At 44.9% G+C, this 19,300-nt stretch overlaps 2 long non-coding RNA genes and 1 pseudogene across 2 annotated transcripts in view; 1 reads left to right on the top strand and 2 right to left on the bottom strand.

The window, feature by feature from the left end:
• Positions 1-19,300, bottom strand: part of LOC139185207 (uncharacterized) — a 145,430-nt gene that overhangs the window by 87,804 nt on the left and 38,326 nt on the right. The window lies entirely within an intron of this gene.
• The window catches only part of LOC139185206 (uncharacterized), a 99,824-nt gene that overhangs the window by 74,265 nt on the left and 6,259 nt on the right, over positions 1-19,300 (bottom strand). The gene's annotated exons all lie outside the window — the stretch shown is intronic.
• Positions 1,054-18,069, top strand: LOC109564200 (WASH complex subunit 3 pseudogene; annotated as a pseudogene).

Below are 19,300 nucleotides of genomic sequence, written 5' to 3'. Positions count from 1 at the left end.
CAAATATCTGTTAAGCAAGTACCAGGTGGTGGGCACCCTGTTAAATGTGATAAATGCAGCACAGTCCGTTAGAGTCAGTCCCATAAATGCTAGAAGGGGAGTAAGCACAGGACCACTAGGTCACATGGAGGAGATAATACATCAGAAGGGATCCCCTTGATGCACTGAAAACAGAGAAGAGGCCGGGGGAGGGAAAGCAGGCAGGCCAAAGCACTGCAAGCAGGGTGAGCTGCATCCAGAGGTTCAGGCCAGGGGTCTCTCAAGGATAGGATGATGAAACGCACATCAACCCTTATAAGAAGCTACAGAACTGCTTATATTTAGGCAGTTTACAAAGCCCTTTCACACCTCAATTTGTTTGGTCTTCAGGCAGCAAACCTGTATAGTACATGTTCATTATCCTAAGGGTCTCGATGAATAAATAATTTTTGAACCTGTGTGAGAATAGGTTAGGATTTGCTTCTAAACAGCAGAAACCACTCCAGTTAGTGTAAACAGAAAAGATTTCATATGGGAAAGTCTGTGTTCAGAAAACCATGAGAAGGACTAGAAGAACAGGCTCTAGGCTGAGCTTCCCAGGGTGATCCCCAGACCGCCCGGGATCTAGCCCAACCAGGGAGGTGTTGCATCAGCTCCTTAAGCAGAGGTGCTGCTGCCTGCAACTGATTAACTTTCTAGAAACCTCTCTAGACCAAGCTCACCAAGAGAAAGACCCAACAGAAACCAGTATGTTTAGGCCCCTGACCCGAGCTTGGAGAGGCCTCCTGCCCTCTAAGGCCTCGCTGTCCATGAGGAGCATCAGCAGGGGAGCCAGGGGTAACACCAACCCCATCAACAAAGTCGCCGTGGTCACAGGCTCTACAACTGCATGAGAGAACGTTTGGGGGACCTGGGAATTGTGGGCATCTCTAGATTTTGTCAACCTCGTTGTCTTAATTCATCCCCACAGAGCAGAGCCTACCAGGTAGAAGTGGCGTAGTTTATTTGGGAATGTGACCCTAAGGAGAAAGAGGAGGGGAGCAGGAAAGGAGAGAAAGCCAGCATGGGCCGGTCATGGAGTTGGCTGCCACTACAGGCCACCAGGTGCTAGATTCTACAGGTCCTCCGGGCAACTTAGGAACTACATCTCAGAGCATCCATCAGGGAAAGTCAGGGGGACAGTTCAGCCATTCGTACCCTTCCTCCACTGATCGAGAGACGCCCTGGATGGAGTTAGACCCCATGCTTCCAAGTTGCATGCTTGTAGGTGCCCAGTGGTTTCACAGACTGGAGGCAACAAACTCTCAGGTTGCAGTTGTTTGAATAGAAAGTGAAGCTAAAATCTGATATACACAGGCAGGCTGTCCAACACACCCATGAAGGAAAGTGCCCTCTTGAGTCTCTCCGGTCCTCTGATCATCCGTGAGCAGGGCACAAGGTTAGCTGCTCCAGGATAGTAGGAAATTCACTTGGGGCCTTAAGGCTAGAAATGCAGCAAGAAAGGAAGGGCTCAGCCCTGGGCTGACTGTCACATCTTCTCCATCTCTCCTGCAGGATCAACTTCACCATCGCCCAGGGTCTGGCCCAGGATGGGGCCCACGTGGTGGTCAGCGGCAGGAAGCAGCAGAAGGTGAACTGGGCAGTGGCAGCACTGCAGAGGGAGGGGCTGGGCATGACAGGTACCTTGTGCCACACGGGGAAGGGCGAGGACTGGGAGGGGCTGGTGGCCACAGTGAGAGGCAGTCAAGGAGGTGGAGATGGAGTCACAGGGATACTGCTGCTTATAACCATTCCTAGGGAAGGACATGACACGAATCAAGTCAATTCCGTTTCATTTGGCTCCTGCCCAAGAGGTCCGCAGTCTGCCCCACAGATCTAGGCAGGAAGAGGAGATGCTGGTGTGCAAGAGAAGGTGTGCATGCTTAATTCTAGCATCAATATTGGCAGTATATACAGAGTGTTGTCGACTAGGGAAGCTCACTCAACCCTTGGTGTCTAGAGGTTTTATTGGGAGTCGGTCACAAAACACTCACATGATTGATCTTAGCTGCTCACCAGAGATCAAACTAATGCGGTGTGTCACCATGAAGGGCTTTAGTGCTTTTCTAGATATGAAGACTAGGAGAAAGCAATGGCACCCCGCTCCAGTACTCTTGCCTGGAAAATCCCATGGATGGAGGAGCCTGGAAGGCTGCAGTCCATGGGGTTGCTGAGAGTCGGACACAACTGAGCGACTTCACTTTCACTTTTCACTTTCATGCACTGGAGAAGGAAATGGCAACCCACTCCAGTGTTCTTGCCTGGAGAATCCCAGGGATGGGGGAGCCTGGTGGGCTGCCGTCTATGGGGTCGCACAGAGTCGGACACGACTGAAGCGACTTAGCAGCTGCAGTAGCAGATATAAAGAGATGCAAGGATTGGAATCATGAAATCGGTTCCTAAAAGCATTAACTTCCTAAAGACTTGTTCCACCAGTTTCCCTGGAGTACAGAGTGCCTCACTCTCCACCCTGCACTCCCCTCAGCGGGTGTTGAAGGTCAGCAGCTGCAGCAGCACAGGGTTCAGTCTCTGCAGAGGCAGATGGCAAATGCCCTTGTTGTTGCTGTTCAGTCGCTGGGAAACGCTCTTGGCAAGAGCCAATTTGTAGTTGACAGGCAGTTTGTAGTTGACACTTTAAATTTGATTCCGAGACAGCTTCTCCAGACATCCTTAGCCTTCTCCCTTCATTCAACTAAGCAAACATTGTCAAACAACTTTCTACATGGTGGTCATGGTACCACACAGCACCTTAAGTCTCAAATATTTATGCACGATCAGTACCCAGGTGACCATTAAAGTTTTAAAAAATCAAGAAAGCTGAAACTCTGTACTGGAGAGGGAGACCGGTCTGGAGGGACATCTGAAAACTAAGTAGTTGCGACAGCTGTGGGGGCTGAAGACTCTGCATGAATATAACAGACACAGGAGTGGTGCTGACCATCCCATTTCCTCTCCTGCAGACATGGAGAGACTAGAGCTTCAGCCTCCTTGACGGCTAAATTGAAGCTACGTCATAATTTCTGCCTGTGCCTGGCTTTCTTAAGATTCCCCCAAAGAAAAAAAAAAAAAAAAGATTCCCCCAAGAACCTTGGCTCACCCTCTCACCTGTTGGTATGATTGGAAGTAAAGAATTCTGAAATGATGGCGTTGCCAGGTAGAAGCAGCCAGATTCCTTGAGTTTCTACTTGAAGAACAGCTGCCCAGGAGGGATACAGAGCCTGCACTCAACTGTGACGCAAGCAATAAATTCTTCCTGGGTTAACCCACGGAGATTTGGGGGTTGCTTATTACCTAACCTAACAGCCCGCCCGATTACCATAAGTGAGTAGGGAGGGGGAGGGTCAGGCAGTCACTTTTCCCCATCACTAGTAGTAATCTCAAGCATAGACTCCCTGAAGCCCAGAAAAAGGAAGGAACTGGACTCCCTATGCAAGTCTGAGTCAGGGGCAAGAGCCTCTTCATAGCCTCTCGCCTTCCTGGAGACTATCTCTAAGATAGCCATGACTTCTCCTTCTGGCTAACTCCCTCCTACTCACAAAGGCTATGGCCTCCCCAGTTGACTTCCCAGAGAGTACCACCTGCCACCAACTTCAGGAGGAAGAACAGCTTTAGGGGACAAGCACGTGCAGAGACTGAGATGCCAGAATATGACAATGGACAGGTACCCACTGGGGCACTGGAGCAGTGGAGCCGGGAGGCTATTTCCAGAAGTCACCCAGGATATGAGTTGAGCAGATTTCTTTATTCCTCCTATTTTAGAACCTACCCCAGTCCTTCCCAGGTCCATCCTAGCTATCCTGTGGCTTCATGCCCTGAGGGCCTTGAAGCTATAAACAGGTTCTTGGATGCCCTTCTCCACCCCTGGACACTTGGCTCATTTTTCTCACTGCAGTGATGTTGTTTAGCAATGGCATATAAACTTTCTAAGCTGAAGGCAGTGTGGGGTCATTCGGCCATCACGTAGCAGCTTCTTGATAAACTCTTGTTGAATCATTAGGATAATTAAGGGAGCTTGGATCAGAGGCACACCCTTAGCATCTCCAAATCAGATGTGAAGAGAAACCAGTAGCCACACTAATCCTCAAACAGAAAACAGCCAATCCCACAGCAGGACCAGTGTTCCACCGTCAAATGCAGAGTCGTGAAGTTCTGGCTTAGAACTTAGAAGGAAGAACTCTTCCCTTCTCCAGCCCCACACACTGTCCAGTTACGTTTCCTGTGTCTGAACCAAAATGCTGAGATACAGAATCACTAACCTTCCCTCAGGGCCCCTGAGGAATTAATACTCCCTGGGAAGGCTAGACATTCCCTGGGAGACAAAGAGAGAGAGAACCTGAGGGCACTGACCAAACCTAACAATTTTATCTCGAATCTAACTGGTTACCAGAAATGTAACAGGAACAATGGAGCAATTCCTCCCTTTGTGAATTATTGTTATACCAATAAAGGATATTAAACTGAATGAGGGCCTGGATTCAGACTCTGTAGACAAATGGTGCCCCACTAGCCCTTCCCTGATGTATTATCCACTAGGATATAGTACATGGTTCTTGGATGCTTGCAGGCATCCCAGCAGATCTCTCTTTGCTCCTACACATTTGCACAGAAGCAGAACTCCTAAGAGGAAGGAAGCTGAATCCCTTTGACAACCAAGGTTCCTACAGAATCTCTGAGGAGCTAGAGTGGCCCTGACCAAGACCAGCTGGCAGGTCCACTGATGTGGCCCCTGAGAGAGAATTGTGTAGGGAGAGAAGGAGGTAGACGCGGGTGGAAAGAGGACTCAACTGATGCCAGAAACTGCCCTGACCCTGTCAGCCCCAAATCAGGTTTTTGCCCCCCGACCAAGGGCTCAAGGCTGTTTTGAGCAGGTGTAACCCAGAGGAGAGGGCGTTATCTCTCCACACTACTCAACACACACACACACACACATTTTACACCCACCCATAACCCACTAGGAGGTGGCTGCTCTTACTGGGAAGGCTGGGTGAGGGCTGGAGAAGCTGCCACGTGATGACACACAAATGGACTCCACCAGGCTGCTTTGCCTCAAGTTTTAGAATCTAACTGACAAATATTTGCAGCCCAAAGACAGGAACAAAGTAGTAACCCACTCCCCAGTTCTTTTCCTGATTTCTGGATATTCTTAAACCTCATGCAATCATTTTGTTTTTAAAACAAAAAAATGTAAAGAATAAAATTTAAATGGCTTATAATACCACATCTCAGACATTTTCTACTAACCATTTACAAATGAAAGCAATATGATACCTGGATATAAGTCAAATATTACAGAAAGGTATAAATTGCTTTTTAAAAACCTGCCATTTCACAGCCTGGATGGGAGGGGAGTTTGAAGGAGAATGGACACATATATATGTATGGCTGAGTCCTTTCACTGCTCACCTAAAACTGTCACAACTTTGTTAATTGGCTATGGTGGTGGTTTAGTCACTGAGTCATGTCTGACCCTTGGGACCCCATGGACTGGGATTTCCCAGGCAAGAATACTGGAGTGGGTTGCCCTTTCCTCCTCCCCAGGAAGATCCTTCCTGACTCAGGGATTGAACCTGGGTCTCCTGCATTGCAGGCAGATTCTTTACCAACTGAGCCACTAGGGAATTTGATGGCTATATGCCAATATAAAGTAAAAAGTATATTTGCTAGGTACCCCAATACAAAATAGTTTAAAAAAGTAAAATAAAAACCCTGCCATTTCATTCCCAAAAGGAGAATCACTCCAAACAGTGATGCCAGCTGGGTAGCCAGTAATCCAGTTCTAAAACCCTGTGCCATCATCTGCTTTTTTAGAACACCCTGGTGCCCACCATCCCTGCTTGAGTTTCCCAAGAAGCCAACTCTGAGACAGAGATTAACATGTAGGAGGTTTGCTGGGGAGTGCTTTTGATACCAACACCTGGGAAAAGGAAGAGAGGGGAGCAGGGTTGGGCAGAGGATAAGGTCTAGCTGAAGGCAGTCTCAGTGGAACATCTCAGTTGGTCCTGCAGGGAGCTGAGGATGGGATGACCCTTCAGAACTCCCCTGAGCTGGAGTGAGAGGCCTGGGCTCCATACCATTCATTCACCGACCACTGGACGTGGGTTGCCGGAAGGGGGGTTCTCTTTGGCTCTCTTCAGAAATCCCTGAAGGGTGTTGATTGCTGAGGACTTTCTGCCAGCTGCACTCCCAGAAGTTGAGATAATAAGTGTTCTTATCCTGAAGGGTAATTTTGGCAGCAAAGGTAAGCAACCACCACATAACCCAAGCTCTGGGACTAGTCTTACCTACTATATAAACTCTGAGGTACTCTTTGTCAATAGAAAAATGTCCCTGGGGATTATGTGCTCTGTCCTCTGCTCATTTCCAGGAACACAGAACCTTGACATCATGGAGCCTGTGCCCTCACCAGTCTCAGAATCTATTACAATAATTTCTTTATGGCTCAATCTTACAGCTGTTGGCAGGAGGCCTCAGTTACCCACAATATGGGCCTCTCCTTAGGTCTACCTCGCAACATGGTAGCTGGCTTTCCCCAGAGCAGGTGGTCCCAGAATGAGGGGGAAAACTCAATGTCATTCCAATCCCAATCTCAGACACCACAAATCACTACTTCTGCCACATTCTATACTTTAAAAAGCAAGTCACTAAGTACCTCCTACACTTAAGGTGAGGAGAATTAGGCTTCACCTTTTGAAGAAGTAGTATCAAATAACTGTGGACATATTTACAAACCACAGCATATATAGAGAAGGATATTTCCCAAATCAACAATGATAGATACTTCTGAGAAAGGGAGTAGATCAGAGGAGTCAGGTAAAATGAAGCTTTTGTCTTCTCTGTGTTTTAATAATAAGATTGCATTCTTGTCACACTCTTGTAATTGAAAATTAAATATTTTTGACTACTACACATATGGCAAGCAATGAAACCGGTAGGAAACCAGAAGCTCACCTGAGGGACAGACTGGGACTTACCACCCACCTCTGTCATGGTTTCTCCTGCCTGAACCCACCCAGGAGACCCAAGGGAGCAAGGAAGAAAATGAGGATAGCTAAGAGCTTCTCAGAGGAGCCATCATTTTCCTAGCACACAAACGAGGAATCAGATGACTGCACTTTACTGAAAATGAAAGATTGGGAAAAAACATTAGAACCATTAGTCTGTTTCCTCCATCCCCATTCTTCATCCATAATTTCATTTAATGCGGAAATCATCCTATTAGTTTTGATGGCTTGATTACAGACTTTGGATGGGGTGCAGACAACCCAGGGAAAGTGTCCAAGAGGGCCGAGCTGGGGGATTCGACACCCTGTGGCCCTCCTCAATCTGGACCCGCAGGTCCACTCCCATTCCTGTGTTCCACATAGACCTCTCATTCTTCAACAGCTAGGGCCAGCGCCAGCATCTCCGCGCAGTTAGGGGAGCCCTGTGGGAGAATCCGTCCCTGCCCCGGCAGAGAAAGCACAAAGCGGGTGGTTATGGGCTATCCCCCGGGAACTGAGGGCCTCCTTGGCGTTTTCTCCCTCCTGGGAGGCAAGGTGTCGCCACCCTTCCTGGGCCTTTGCTGACCCCTTCAGGCGAGGGAGGGAACTTCAGCTACGTCCACACAAGCACAACACTCCCACCTCTTCAGGCCCCAGAACCCCCAGGCTCTGTCCCACATGGATAAAACCTTGCCCATCAGGGCATCAAGGAGGAACAAATAGGACCTTCTCTCCTTCTCTTCCTATAAAGGAAAGTAAATGTGACTTATTCTACTCATTTTACAGATTAAGAACCCCTCTGTGGACCCCAAAGGCATTGCGAGAGACACCCAAGGTTCAACCACTAGCTATCTCCAATCTAGATTCACGGCTCGTTTTTGTCTTTTTTGTGTGTGACTTACTTTTGGAGGAGATCATCACTGGATAACTTCTGGTTTGGAAGACTTTGGGGATTTGAATTTGACATTTTTTAATTTTGCAGGATCCAACAATGGATGAGTTGGACTGTGAAGAAGGCTGAGCGCTGAAGAATTGATGCTTTTGAACTGTGGTGTTGGAGAAGACTCTTGAGAGTCCCTTGGACTGCAAGGAGATCCAACCAGTCCATTCTGAAGGAGATCAGCCCTGGGATTTCTCTGGAAGGAATGATGCTAAAGCTGAAACTCCAGTACTTTGGCCACCTCATGCGAAGAGTTGACTCATTGGAAAAGACTCTGATGCTGGGAGGGATTGGGGGCAGGAGGAGAAGGGGATGACAGAGAATGAGATGGCTGGATGGCATCACTGACTTGATGGACGTGAGTCTGAGTGAACCCTGGGAGTTGGTGATGGACAGGGAGGCCTGGCGTGCTGCGATTCATGGGGTCGCAAAGAGTCGGACACGACTGAGCGACTGAACTGAACTGAACTGAACAATGGATACTTCTGGCTTGAAGAGTCTCAGAAAGGGAGATTTGGAACACCCAGAAAGTAGCTACAAGGAAAGAGCCACCCATGGGAAGTGGAATGCAGGCATCCGTCTTGAGTTGGAAGGGAACATGTGGGTGTAATAAATATCTCCACCTCCCTCTGCGCCCTCCATCTCCATGATCTGCTGATGCCAACAGCAGCTGAACCCAACCAGAAGCCAGAACCCATCAAAGTATGTTCATGATGTCCATATGGGCCAGCCTCTCTGTCTGGGAGTGGATGGGTGGAAAGTGAGTCTGGAAGGGCAAAAAGAAGACACCCAGAGCAGGAGCCAACGGAGGAAAAGAGCTGAGCTGCTTTTTGCACCTGTCTCTATTAATGATGTGAACAAATTGAGAAAACAATCCATAGCGATTCAGGAGCACACCTGGGAAGGCAGTGGTTTGTGGGCCACGGGGCTGTGCACCAGAATTTTGATTACAGTTGGTCCACTTGGTTTTGAGATTTATTTTGAAGGAGTTATTAACTTGAGCTTTAAACACGAACAAGCGGAATGATTAATTCTAAAACTGCTGCTGTTGCAGATCTTATCCTGAGTGCATCCTCATTAAAAAGAGAAAAATTCTTCCAAGTCATGAAACACAGTACCAGTCGATTTGTGTGAATGTGGAATCAGGAAGCAAGTGTCTGTGTCAGGAAGGCTTGAGTGAGGACACCGGAGAAGTCCAATGGAAAAGACAAACGTCTTTAGACCTTAGAGGAGATGCAAAAGATTTAGGACAGGTCTTCCTAGCAGATGGTGATTCTTCCTCTTGGCCAGACGACCTGCCTATTTTGGGGTTAATCATCTCCATTTTACTCTTTTCAACATGAGAACTGTTGGTGAAAGAACAAGATGACTGAGAACTCAGTCATCTCTTTGATCTACTAGGAAAGCTGGAAACTTTCTCTGTATGCTTTTTTTTTTTAATTTCATACAACCCTAAACTTGATCTTCCATCTTCCCTAAATTCTATCTGTACTTTATTCTTTTGTGGAATCTTTTGGGTGTCCACAAACAAGTCCTTCATAATAAGATAGTTTGAGAACACTTTCTTATTTTAGGTGGGTAAACCAAGGTCTTTTTCTCATTGATTTTAATAAAAACTGAGGGTATAAACACATCAGTGTCTAGTACAGATGACTTCAGCAGCCATTTTTCACAAAGAGGACATGGAAGGGAGAAATTTCAGGTGATTGTCAGCAATTTTAACATCTGGGTATACAGTCAAGTTTCCTTTAATTGGAGCCTTCGGGTGAGCTGGGTTTTTGTCTCTTTGCTCAGAACCTCTGAAGGGGAAAGTTAAGAAAAGTTGAGTGTATTGCTATTAATTGCTTCTTCCCATTCCTGCAGTCCAAGAATCTAATGAGGTAAAACTAATAGGAAAACGTTTGCTGTGCTTCCATATACTTTGATAGGTGGAAAGACAGTCAACACAAATTTTCTATTCATTTGCTCACAAATGTGAGCCAATTTGGAGGTAGACTAGAAAGGATCGTTAACTCTGAGGTCAGGAGTTTGGTGTTCTAATTCCACTGTTTTACTAACTAGCTGTGTGTGCTCAGGGAAATTTTACTTAATTTTCTATTTCTTACAGCTTTCCAGCAGAATGATCAGAACATAGCAATCAATCTACATTCAGGAAACTAAAATGTCAGGTCCTAGGAGCAAGGGAGGTGGGGTATGGTAGCTGAGGGTGGTCACAAGGACAGGGTCACACCACACAGGACCTCGAAGACCTGGTTAAGCATTTTACTCTTTATTCTAAGATCATCAAGAGGGCCCTGAAGGATTTCAAGCAGGGGCTGACATAACTACATACTGGCTTGAAAAGATCATCCTGGTTCCATTTTGAGAAATGTATCAGAATCCCCTATATAATATTTGAAGTTCGTTATGTCAAAACATGTTCACATTACATGTGTTCCTATGCTATGGTATAATAAAGAATGTGTCTGGTCTTTGTCCCTGATTCATGGCACAGAGCTTTTAAAACTCTTGGAATTCCCCAAGTGATAGAAGTATATTTGTTATTCCTGAGCCCCTGGGCCATACTTAAGTTTATATTAATAAGATCTGTATCCCGATCTGCTCCCGACCTGTATCCTTTATAATAAAACTGTAATAAATAACTATAATAAAACTGTGCTTTCCTGACTCAGGGACTTCCTTGGTTGTCCAGTGGCTAGGACTCTGTGCTTCCAATGCAGGGGGCACAGGCTTGATCCCTGGTCAGGAAACTAAGATTCCATATGCTGTGTGATGAGGTCAAAAATAATAATAAGATGACTTGAAGTAAAGTGAAGTCGCTCAGTCGTGTCCGACTCTTTGCAACCCCATGGACTGTAGCCTACCAGGGTCTGCCGTCCATGGGATTTTCCAGACAAGAATACTGGAGTGGGCTGCCATTTCCTTCTCCAGGGGATCTTCCCAACCCAGGGATTGAAGCCGGGTCTCCTGCATTGCAGACAGACGCTTTACCGTCTGAGCCACGCTTCAGGATGGGCTGGCCACCGGAAAGACCAACCACCCGATCAGAACTTTAAATGATGTGTGACCAGTCTAGTCCTACTCCCACCATGGGGAGACCGGGACTGGCAACTGCATTTAGTCACCTGGTCAACGATTTAATCAATCATATCCATGCAATTAAGCCCCAATAAAAACTGAACCCTGGAGCTCAGGGGAGCATCCTGGTTGGTGAACACATCAGTGTTCCAGAAGGGTGAGGCATCTGGTTCCCCGGACACAGCAGAGAAACTGTGTTCAGGACCCTCCCGAACCTCACCCCATGTATCTTGTCATCTAGCTGCTCCTGATCTGTACCCTTTATAATAAAACTGTAATCATATAGTGCTTTCCTGAGTTCCATTAGTCATTCTAGAGAATTACCAAAACTGAGGAGAGTGTGGGAACCTCCTGGATTCGTAGCCAGCTGGTCAAAAGTGTGGGTGACTTAGGAACCCCCAAAGTGTGCCTTGCAACTGAAGTGAGGGCAGTTTTCCAGAGAACTGAGTTCCCACTGAGGGGGGGGGGGGTCTGCACGAACTCCAGGGGGTTAGTGCCAGAATTGGATTGCAGTTCACCAGGTGGTGTCAGACCAGTGTAGGTTGAAACAGAATCCCAGGTTCTTTTGTTTTGCATGCTTGTGTGCTAAGTCAATTCAGTCATGTCCAACTCTTTGTGACCCCACGGACTGTAGCCCGCCAGGCTCCTCTGTCCATGGGATTCTCCAGGCAAGAATACTGGAGTGGGTTGCCATAGCCTCCTCTAGGAGATCTTCCCAACCCAGGGATGGAACCTGCGTCTCTTATGTCTCCTGCATTGGCAGATGGGTTCTTTAGTCATTCTCAATAAATTTCAAGTCAAAAAACCTTTTGTCAAAAGGAGTTTTTTAAAAATTGTACCCAAACTAAGAAATGGACATACTAATGCTAATGCTAAGTCACTTCAGTCGTGTCCGACTCTGTGCAACCCAATAGACGGCAGCCCAACAGGCTCCCCCGTCCCTGGGATTCTCCAGGCAAGAACACTGGAGTGGGTTGCCATTTCCTTCTCCAATGCATGAAAGTGAAAAGTGAAAGTGAAGTCGCTCAGTCGTGTCCGACCCTCAGCGACCCCATGGACTGCAGCCCTCCAGGCTCCTCCATCCATTGGATTTTCCAGGCAAGAGTACTGGAGTGGGGTGCCATTGCCTTCTCCGAAGAAATGGACATATTTGTCTGCATTGGAGAAAAACCACTGGCTTTGGGTAGCTCAAAATTCAAACCTGGTTACCTGGTGGCCCCCCTGAAGCCTCAGGCCATTCATGCCTCTGGTTATTAGCCCTAATGTAACTTGGGAGTGAAATCTTGCTTTTCCATTACTGGCTATACTGCAGCCCCTGATATTTGCTTCTGAGATGTGTTACTTTCACTGGGCCTGGGGGTCTGCATGTCTGTCATCTCCAGCCATGCTGTGTGGACTTCTTCCCAACAAACAATGTGGGTTGGATATTTCGGTGACCTTTGAAATGAAACTTCAACCTTTCATAGTTGTTTAAACTAGTTGCTTACATAAGCATTATTTGCCAACTCTAAAACCCCTCCATTTTCATACCCTTTCTGAACCAGCACATTCCTTGATTTCCCTGCAAATTAATAAATATTGAACTATGCTTGCAATCAATCTAAAATTTTATTGAATATCTTCTAGAAATGACTATAGTAAAATTTCAGGTTAATAGTGGGCAGGACAAATAAGTGTCTTCCGGAATACTGTCTTAACACGGCCTATTTCAGTCCAGACAGATCACAGGTTACACATTCAATATGCCCAAGTTAGGCACTGAATTGGAAAGGTCCTTTTTTTTTTTTTTTTGGACTGTGCTGCATGGCATGTGGGTCTCAGTTCCCTGATCAGGGATCAAACCCATGTCCTCTGCATTGCAAGTGGAGAGCCAGGGAAGTCCAAGATACTGGTATTACATGATTTAACAAATTCTGCCATTAAAGTTCTTTAGACCTTTTATGGACTTCTCTGGTGGAGCAGTGGCTAAGATTCTGTGCTCCCAATGCAGAGGGCCCAGGTGGGATCCCTCGTCCGGGAACTAGATCCCACCTGCCACAACCAAGTGTTCACATGCCATAGCTAAAGTTCCTGCTGGCCACAACTGAGACCCAGGGAAGCCAAATAAATAATTTTTTTAAGTTTTTAGGCCCTTTTAATTATTTGTATTATAAATTTGGTTATCAAGTTTTTCATAACTAGAGATAAAAACCCATTACAAATGATTCGCAAGAACAGCTCTCTTCTAAGATACCCACAGCATCAATGCTTCTGATCCCAGTAGCATAATAATAATTGTCCAGGAGGAAAATCCTCAATTGTCCATCACCTTTATCATAGATCGAGCTGGAAGAACTCCACCTGGCCACAGAGGAATTATGTTTTTTTTTTCTGCCTCCCATTATATTAAATGCCCTTTTACATTTTCCTCTTTGCCTTACCATCCTGGACATTCTAATCATTCCTCCCAGAAAAACACAGAAAAAATAAATTTTTTAATGTTTAGAAGTTGTTAAAAGGAAAGGGTTGACTGGCATTGTCCTTGTGCCACTGGCCGCAGAGCTCTTGATAGTTCAGTCTCTGGGCCTCATTCTGATCCATCTCGAGGTTCAACATCACTGTCACTGCAGTCATCAGCCTAAGGCTGGCTTTGCAAGAATCACATAGAACCACAGGGTAGAGAAGGAGCTGGTGGATCCTGCCCTCAGCTTCCTGTGTCACCTTCTTTATTTCATGCCACCAAGACAAAGCTTAATTACAGGTTCTTACCCTTTCCAGCTGAGCTATTTAAAATCCTAAAAGATGATGCCGTTAGAGTGCTGCATTCAACATGTCAGGAAATTTAGAAAACTCAGCAGTGGCCACAAGACTGGAAAAGGTCAGTTTTCATTCTAATCCCAAAGAAGGGAAATGCCAAAGAATGCTCAAACTACCATGCAATTGTGCTCATTTCATATGCTAGTAAGGTTATGCTCAAAATCCTTCAAGCTAGGCTTTCAGCTGGGAAAGACAGAAAGCAAATGGAGAAGGAGGCAGCAGAGGATGAGATGGTTAGAAAACATCACCTGGACATGAACCTGAGCAAACTCTGGGATATAGTGAAGGACAGAGGAGCCTGGCCTTCTGCAGTACATAGGGTTGCAGAGTAGGACATGATTTAGCAACGGAACAACAAATCTTAGTCCACTTTATCAAGACTTCCAGGGAATCATTAGAAATATGTCATTACTAATTGTTCCTGAGTATATAAGACAAGGATAACATTCTCTATTTTGGAGGAGTAGAAGGAAGAAAGTATATGGCATATAATATATGTCAGTTCAGTCCAGTCACTCAGTCGTGTCCACCTCTTTGTGACCCCATGGACTGCAGCACGCCAGGCTTCCCTGTCCATCACCAACTCCTGGAGCTTGCTCAAATTCGTGTCCATATATATATATACATATATACAGTTATATATGTACGTATGAGAGGTGAAAGACCTCACATGGGCTCAGTGCGTGTGTGCTCAGTCGTGTCCGACTCTGTGTGGCTCCATGGACTGTAGCCTGCCAGGCTCCCTTGTCCATGGAATTTTCCAGGCAAGAATACTGGAGTAGGTTGCCATTTCCTACTCTAGGGCGTCTTCCCAACCCAGGAATGGAACCCACACCTCTATGTCTCCGGCATTGGCAGGTGGATTCTTTACCACTGGTGCCACCTGGGAAGCCCATTGCACAGAATAATACCAAGATCTTATGAAATGGCTTGAATATATTAGCATACCCATCACAATCAAGTCCTGTACTGGAGTAGGTAGCCATTTCCCTTCTCCAGGGGATCTTTCCAACCCAGGGATTGAACCAGGGTCTCCCTCATTGCAGGCAGATTCTTTACCATCTGAGCCACCAAGGAAGCCCCTATCTGTGTGCGTATTATCTATATATAGATACACAAATACACACACATACATATTTTGGCTCTTTTAGTTTGTACGTGATTTCTATACCTTCTCACATAATTTTTCCGAAATATTTTCCCTTAGAGTATTCAGAGGTATTTTCAGGTAATAGTTACCAGAAAAAAGAAAATCAGAGTGCTTTAATAAGCTTTTATGGTTTTCATCAAAAGTAAGTATCTTTTTAAATATAACTGGTCCTTGTAATTGTAGAAATGTAGTCATATTAAACCCAGTAATGTAATTGATGAGATGTTTTTGATCTCCAATAATTGGGCCAACTACAAAGCCAACTAAGATATTTAAGTGTTATTTTCATTCCCAAAGAAAAGAAAGGGGAATGAAAAAAAGATAAAACCTTCTTGGTCACAGCTAGAACCCAGAGGACTACTTCACCTGTCTCTTGGCATGAATTTTACCTCAAACGCACACATACAAAAATCTGCTTCAAACAAACATCTACCATTAGCTCAAACCTGATCAATAAAGTCAGCAGAAGCAGGGCCCTCTTCATGCCATTAGAAAGAAAATATACCCGCATTATTCAGGAGATCTGAAGAGAAAGAGATCCAAAAAAAACCTTCCCCTTGAAAATAGTAAGAAAAGTAAATAGTCGTCTTTTAGATTCTGTGAATGGGGTGATTTGGCTGAAACTTATTATACAGGTCTTCAAAAGATCCTTGTGCTGCTTTAGTTTTCAACCATTTTTTAATTTAGCTATAGTTAATTTACAATGTGTTAGTTTTGGGTATACAGAAAATGACTCAGATATATATATACAGCTTCTTTTCCACTATTGGTTATTACTACATATTGAGTATACTTCCTGTGCTGTACACTAGGTCCTTGTTTTTATCTAGCTTATATATAGTAGTGTATCTGTGTCAATCCCAAACTCCTAATTTGCCTCTTCCCTGCCTGCTATCCCCTTTGGTAACCATGTTTGTTTTCTATGTCTGTGAGTCTATTTCTGTTTTGTTAACAAGTCCATTTACATCATTTTTTAAATTCCACATATAAGTGATATCATATATTTGTCTTTGTCTGACTAACTTCACTTAATATTTCATTTCACTTATTATACAGGGTCTTCAGAATATCCTTGTTCTGCTTTAGATTTAACTCCAGGGCTTTGTTCATTCTGATAGTGGGATAACACATGTGTTATGAGATGAAACAGAAAATTCTCTTCTGCTAGCTGAAATGGACTTACTCTCTTCAAGTCATAGGACAGGGTTTGTCCTCTTAGCTACAGAAATCGTTTATTTCTTCAGGATCTGAACTAAGACAGCACAGCTGTTCTGTGAAGGGCTCAGGATACACACCAGCTGGTGTCCCTTGGTGTGAGTGGGACTCACAGGAGCAGGGTCAGCGGGGCCCGGGGTACCTCCCGTGTCCTGTAGACAGATGTGCTGGGGCCCAGTGAAAGATATGTGCTGAGAAGAGCCCCAGAGGGCTTGACCCAACCCTGGTATCCCTCTGTTTTATGAGATGTGTATAAAAGCATCCTCACATGAGGGATTAAACATTTTATTTATGCACACCAAACATTTTCTTTATGCACACCAAGGCCTTCCCTCCCTGGTGGCTCAGATGGTAAAGAATCTGCCTATAATGCAGGAGATCCGGGGTTTGATCCCTGGGTTGGGAAGATCCCCTGGAGAAGGGAATGGCTACCCACTCCAATATTCTTGCCTGGGGAATTCCATGGACAGAGGAGCCTGGCGGGCCACAGTCCATGGGGTTGAAAAGAGTCAGACACGAATGAGCGACTTTCACATGCACACCAAGCAGTTCTCATCGTAGGCGCCCACTGTCTAGGAGGATTCTCTGATGCCTCGGTTTCCAGATCCTGGAAACTTCAAGTCCCCGGGGGGACATTGAGTCTGAGAGCTGGCTCACTGCCAGGCAACTTAGACAGGAGCCCAGTGTCAGAGTCACGCACCAGACAGTGCTGCTTGTCTCCACAACACACAGCAGTACATAGCTGCACATACACACCTCCACAACATACACAAGTCTACTGTTGCTGGGGAGAGGTGGGAGTAATTAGTAGACTTTATTTTTTTAAGCAGGTTTTTAGTTTCAGGCAATGATGGTGTGTCAATGTACAACAGGTGCATCGGTTGCAACTATATCAGGTCTCTGTGTTTAAGGCAAACTTACATTAGAAGCAGTCCCAGGCTAGTTGGAATAAGGTGACTGGTTGGATTTCTAAGACCTTATAGAGCTTATGAGTCTGTTGCATCCCACATGAAGGGCAGTTTGGCAAGGTCAAGAACGAACTGTCTCTGTCTCTCTCTCATTCTTGATGTTAGAGTTCCACATCCACCAAGCTCTTTTTTTGTTACTAGAAAAGACAATAATCTTTCTAATTTTCATTCTTTTAAAAGTACCTTCTCTTTCTGCTTGTTATCAAACATGTATTTTCCTTATTGTTTAAATGTGTGTAAGAGGGGACTAGGAGAGGCGTTCGGACGCTATTACCGGGTTGGGCGGGCTGGGCTGGGGAGGGGTTTGAGGGTGAGTCCTGGGTCCCCCACCCGCTGAGGAGACGGATGAGGATGGGCTTCCTCTCATGGGCTCAGGCATAGGCCTGACTAAGGTGCCAGCTATTCAACAGAAAAGAACGGTGGCATTTCTAAGCGAGTTTGCGATGCACACTGTACAGTTCCTCAACCGCTTTTCTAGTTTGTGAGAAGAAACTAGCAGACCTTTCTCTTCGTATCCAGCAGACTGAAACAACTCTCAATATTTTAGATGCAAAGTTATCATCTATCCCAGGCCTGGATGATGTCACACTTGAAGCATCTCCTGTAAATGTCACTAGGATCACAAATGGAACACATTCTGAAGCCACTTGAGAGCAATCACAGCAGAACAGTTTGCAGGACTCTGGACCACAGCAAAGTGAAGTAACACCAGAAAATCTCTTAACTGTAGCCAAGGATCCAGGATATGCCAGATATCTCAAAATGCTTCAAGTGGGTGTTCCAGTGACGGCGATAAGAAACAAAATGGTATCAGAAGGACTAGACCCAGATTTTCCTGAGAGGCCAGATGATCCAGTGCCTGATGGTGAAGGTGAAAAAAACACAGAAGAAAGTTCAGATGGCGAGTCTTCTTTTAGTGACTAAGCTTAATTTTCCTAACAATTACATATATGTGTGTTAGTGCACCTTTACATTCTACAGCAGAGAGAGCCTGAACTATAATTCTTAGTTATAAAAACATCAAGTGGCTACAGATCTGCCACCAAGCTTCCTCTATGTTAAAAAAATAATAATAATAAAGCATTTATTTTTTAAAAAATGTGTAAGACCCTCCCACTTTGGAGAGCAAGACCTGGGCTTAACCTTGGACTCTTCCTTCACTCACTAGTTCTAACTTACGAGGGATAGAACTAGTTTATCCCTAGTAAGTTACTTAGACTCTCAGAGGTTATTTTCTATCAGTAAAATGAGAGATTAATGATATCTGTCCACCTCATATAGCTACTGGGAAGATCAAAAGGAAAGATGCATGAACATAATTAACAAAATGAGGAATAAAAACCGTCTGGTCATTGCACAGAACTGTTTTATAAACAGAAGTCACTCTTCAAATGTTCATACATGTTCTACTAGCCCATATGACTCCTCTCTATTTCAAATCTAATCTCTTATTGGTTCTGGAAAAATGTATTATTGCTTCTTTAATTATTGATTTCTTGCCTTTGATTTTGATTGCTTATTCAGGAGACCTAAGTATTCAGAAATTGCAATACTGAACTCTATTCCCCAGATCTGCCTTCTTGAAATGTTTTATTTCTCAGTTTCTTAAAATTCTGGATATATTGCTCAGGTTGTCTTCTTATTTAAGTGCCATTTCTGCTGTGTGCAGCTGAAACAATATTTTTAGTCTGTCTTTCACAATGATTGTTACTTTCATTCTTTTTCATTCTGACCTTCACTCACTTGAGAGGAAGAACAGTCCATTTCATTTCTTTGAAAAGAGGCTCCAACCAGTTTCTGAATTCTCTGTGTGGTTCCCCATGGTTGCTCTTTTTCAGGATTAATTAAAATAAAGTTTTCTGTACACTCTTTGGTCTTTTTGGAGCAATAAAATCTTTTTCAGGGAGCCCACATTAATTTTTCCTGTTTAATACATGCCCCCTTAAGTTATCTTAGTGACTGATCTCTGCTCTACTGCTGAAAATTCTTTAGTAAAATTTCTGATTGATTTTGATAGAATCTGTGATTAAGAGTTTGATTGGATTTCTGCTTACTCAACCATCTTCCTGGATGATTTTCCTACCATGTCAGATCTTTCTTCCTTCTGGTTCAACAGTCTGGAAAACTTCAACAACAAAGGATGGGATTAAAACCA

Source organism: Bos indicus, chromosome 10 (genome assembly GCF_029378745.1).
Source record: "Bos indicus isolate NIAB-ARS_2022 breed Sahiwal x Tharparkar chromosome 10, NIAB-ARS_B.indTharparkar_mat_pri_1.0, whole genome shotgun sequence".
NCBI lineage: Eukaryota > Metazoa > Chordata > Mammalia > Artiodactyla > Bovidae > Bos > Bos indicus.
This window is presented reverse-complemented; position numbering and strand designations above follow the sequence as displayed.